Source organism: Dama dama, chromosome 24 (genome assembly GCF_033118175.1).
Source record: "Dama dama isolate Ldn47 chromosome 24, ASM3311817v1, whole genome shotgun sequence".
Taxonomy (NCBI): Eukaryota; Metazoa; Chordata; class Mammalia; order Artiodactyla; family Cervidae; genus Dama; species Dama dama.
The window spans coordinates 41,570,389-41,574,992 of NC_083704.1; the positions used below are offsets into that span (position 1 = coordinate 41,570,389).

The window sequence follows — 4,604 nt, forward strand, 5'->3', positions numbered from 1 at the left end:
AATTCCATATATATGTGTTAGTATACTGTATTGGTCTTTATCTTTCTGGCTTACTTCACTCTGTATAATGGGCCCCAGTTTCATCCATCTCATTAGAACTGATTCAAATGAATTCTCTTTAATGGCTGAGAATATTCCATTGTATATATGTACCATAGCTTTCTTATCCATTCGTCTGCTGATGGGCTTCTAGGTTGCTTCCATGTCCTGGCAGTTATAAACAGTGCTGCGATGAACATTGGGGTGGACGTGTCTCTTTCAAAAAAATATGGAACGCTTCACGAATTTGCATGTCATCCTTGCACAGGGGCCATGCTAATCTTCTCTGTATCATTCTAATTTTAGTATATGTGCTGCCGAAGTGAGCACTCCAGTATTCTTGCCTGGGAAATCCCATGGACAGAGGAGCCTGGTGGGCTACAGTCCATGGGGTTGCAAAGAGTTGGACACAAATAAAGTGACTCAGCACGTTTCTTTCACAAACATCGTGGATTTGATTGTTCTCTGTACTTACAGAGGCTACTGAATTGGAGCACAAAAGTCACCTTGACTGGTAACCTTACCCAGGTCTCTAGCCAGTGGGTCTCCCTCCATCAGGCGGCCCTGAGCCCAGCACACACACTCCAACACAATCTAACCCATGAGCTTCGTTAGTGTTGCTGAGTGAGTTTTGACTCTTGAAGCCCAGGTATAGGCTGCCTCCTTGTCACCAGCAGTCAGCTCAGAGTTGGCACGTGACCAGCCTTGCCACAAAGCTCAGCCCCTTCCCAGGATCTCAGTATGCCGAGTACCTGCAGATATTTTATGGAAGATGCCTCATGTCTTGGGGTGGGGGCTGCACCAGGCACTGTGCCACGTTTCCCTTGAACAGTCCTCATTAGGTATACATCTCCCCCTGAAAACCTGAACGCACAGCCAGTAAGGAGACTGTCCTCTATCACCAACCCCAGCCTCCTCCCAGCCTTTTACTCCTTTGGAGCAGAGCTCAGCTCTGTCCTATTTGCTCCATGCTTGGTTGTCTATACCCGAGCATAGCAAACACAAGGTTCCCTAGAAACCCGGGCCCGCCCTCTTTAGGTATGTTATCACCTGTTACCTGGATGTTGAGCAGCTTATTCCAACGGCTACAAAGCTGGGCACAGCTTCTGAAAGGAAGGAAAAAAGCAGAGCAGGTGCAGATCACAGCCAGACAAGCTGCCTGTGACAAGCCTTTGCCTGAAGAGTCACAGAGTCAGTGGTTCTGCTTTGTGACTGCAGGCTGAAATCACAGGGGGAGTTCATAAAATGCTGGTGACTGAGTCATACCCTGGGAGACCCTGATTTCGTTGGCCTGGGGTGTGACCTGGGCACTGGGATTCTTAGGATTTCCCCAAGTCATTCCTAGGGTGCAGCCAAGTTTGATACACTCTGTTCCATCCAAGCTGGTTAGCGCTAAAGAGGAAAAGGGCAGCCGTGGGCCTTTCCTTGTAAGAGCGATTGCTTTGTCCTGATTGCTGACCCATTTAGTCTTGTCTTGAGTGTCTAATTCCTTCAAGTGAGCCCTGTGAGTGTCTACCATCAGAAAGTATAAGCCTGCAAAGGTTGAGAACCACTGGATAATTCTGTATCTTGGTGAGGTGAAGAGGCCATAAGTAGGAGGGCGGGAACTGGGGTTAGATTTTATTTTTTGACTTTTATTATTGATTTTATTATTGACTTTTATTGACTTATTATTGACTTTTATTATTGATTTTATTTTTGACTTAGGATTGAGAGAAATACCAGTTCCTATATCAAACTACTATCCTCATTTGCAGGATGCTTTTCAAGCACAGAGTAAGGCAACTGGTGAAATACCAGGAAGCTCCTTTACTGTCCTTTTCATGATTCCTATTCCTGTGACCGAAGGTGTGACAGGAAAACAGTGTAACCACGACTTGAGAGCAAGGGGCAGCCTTGAAGGTGAGCAGAGGGGAAAAGCGACTGGGGAGGAAGTGGAAACAAAGGTAGTTGAAGGAGAAGGATGTTCACTCACCTTCTGCAACATACTGGTCCTTCAAGCATGCTTTGGGTAATGTAAAGATGCCCCTTGGATGCACCCCATCCTTCTCAGGTGTGTGAGGAAACCTGAACACTTTGTGTGTGTTTGTGTGGATGTGTGAGTGGGAGAGAGACAGCTTTAGTGGGAAGTCATCCCCAAAGGTAGGAACAGATCAGGAGAACCTGGGATAACAGAGCTAGGCTTCATTCTTTCTGCAGCCACCTCTCTTAACAGCATAAGGTGATGGCAGATCACACACCTTGGCGAGCATCTGTTTCCTCTTCTACCCTTCCTCGGAGTCTCGGGGTTGGGATGTGATATTTATGAATGTACTTTGCAAACAGTAGACTGCTATCTAAGTGCAAGGTATTATTTAAAAAGTCAGCGTTGCATCTCTGTCCTTTTTATAAGGATACTAGGAAAATGAGGAATATAGTATTACAAAGCCTCACGTGCATGGTTGAAGGGAGTGTTAGAAGAAAAGAAAACAAAAACATTTTTTTCTGTGATTACAAAAGACATACATGTCATGGGGAGAAACTTAGACAATTGCAAAGACATAAAACCTGAAATTCCACTTCCCCAGCATACTGCTGTTTGTCTTACAAGACAATTATGTGTGCATATTTAAAATCCATCATAAAAAAATAATAAAATAAAATAAAATCCATCATATTTTCAAATTCAAAAGCCTCTTAATTCAAAACAATACATGTTTCTTATAGAAACAGAATAGGTAGGTTAAAAAACATCTATATTCTACCACTTAGAACCTCCTAATCTTCTAGAACTTTGAAAAGCTATGTAATTATTTATACATTTTATATTTTTACCTTTATTTATTGTACAAGGAGTGTACACTTATTTTATAAAAATTAGATGAGCAAAAGGGAAACTGTAAATCACTTGAAACTCAAACCTCAAAACAACTGATCACAGTTTGTAGTATTTTTTATTACAGTCTGTAGACTTTCCAATATTCAAATATATGTGTATTTTTGAAAGTGTAACAGGTACCCAAAATCTTTTGTAAATTAGAACTCATATTGCTAATTGTATAACCTGCTTTCCAAATGGAACAAGATACATGTCCTACAATTTCATTTTTAATGTCTGGTTAGAATTCCATTGCAAGGACACACTACTATTTATTTAACAGGTTGTCTGACAAATATTTAGATTGTGTGTGATTTTTCTTTTCCTTCTTAGAAACAACACTGTCATGACTTTCCATTTACCACATATTTGTGTTTTTTTTGTAATTTAAATTTTAGGTTAAGCTGGGCCAGTGTCTCTGCAGAATCCTAAGGCTTTTCAAAGAGAAAGATGTTGACTGCCTAGTGTAGCACTTTTTATCATTTCCAACATTTTTGCTTCATACATATTAGATTGACAAATCTAAAATGATTTAAAGCCCTGTGAAATATTTAGCCTGCCAATACTTTTTATTCCACTTTTCTCTTGATTTAATTTTTTCTGATTATTATGTCAGTTTCATGCTCACACAAGAAAATTTGTAGACCTCAGAAGCATGTGCATTGGGAAGAAAGGAAAAAGTCTCATATAATCGCCCTGCAAGAGAGCATTGTGTCTCTAGTTACTTCCATCCAAACCCTCACCACACATGACTTTACATGGTTTTTTTTCAAAATACTATTTGTAGACTTCTGATTAGGAAGATACTTTGATGGAACTTCTAAGTGTTGGCTGCTGTTCGTGGAGATTTTAGCCCTGTTGAAACACTTAGAATTGTTTCTAGGAAGTACTAGAAAGAAATATGCACATGGGGGAGGCCGTGCTGAGATGTGTTGTTCTTCTCTATCTTAGACAGTACTCTGTGGACAGATCCCTGAGGCTTCCTGCACTTGTGTAGGAAGAGGGCATCAGTGGCTTCACTTGGTTTAACAGTCACAGCCTTAGACAAGAAAAAAATGTAAAAGTCAAAATGCGAAAGACAGGCACATGTACACCAAGAGAAGGAGAGATAAACAGCCCTTTGCTTCCCTTGATCCACATTTGATGTTAGAAGGCTTCAGACAACAAGGACACAATTCTCAATCTAGGTAACTAAGTTTACATTTCTGACTATAAAATGAGCCATATGCACATTTAAAAGGCAAAAAGAAAAAAATATATATCATTTCACCATCAATCCCTTGTAAGATTTTGTGTTTCTTTCCAGTTTCTTGATGCACGCCTTTTAAGGCTAGTTAAAACCCAACAGTTTACACTGGTTTTGTATTTCTGCTTCATAGTATAGCAAAGGCATCTGCCCATGTCTGTAGTTCTGGAGGATGATTTCTTCAAGTTCTGTTAGTAATTGTACTGCCTTAAGAGATGAAGAAGGAACATACATCAAAGATGTCTGTGAAGGGCAAATGCCGTGATAAAGCAAAATAAAATTGTCTACTGTTCATGTATAGCTGCCAGCGAGAGTACATTTTCCTTCCTGGGTTACTAAGCTTTATCTTCCTGAGCAAGATAAAGTGGTTGTTGAATAAATAAGTAAGATACTGCCGCTCATAAGTGAGCCTCCGGTGTATTATAAATAAGTTCTGGGAAAACCTGTTCTTGCTCTGAAGAG

At 40.6% G+C, this 4,604-nt stretch overlaps 1 non-coding gene across 1 annotated transcript; it reads right to left on the bottom strand.

Moving 5' to 3' along the window:
- Positions 1 to 262: 262 nt before the first annotated feature.
- Positions 263 to 369, bottom strand: LOC133046370 (U6 spliceosomal RNA). Its single transcript, XR_009690500.1, has one exon. It is a non-coding gene; the product is annotated as a U6 spliceosomal RNA (small nuclear RNA).
- Between the last annotated feature and the right edge of the window lie 4,235 nt (positions 370 to 4,604).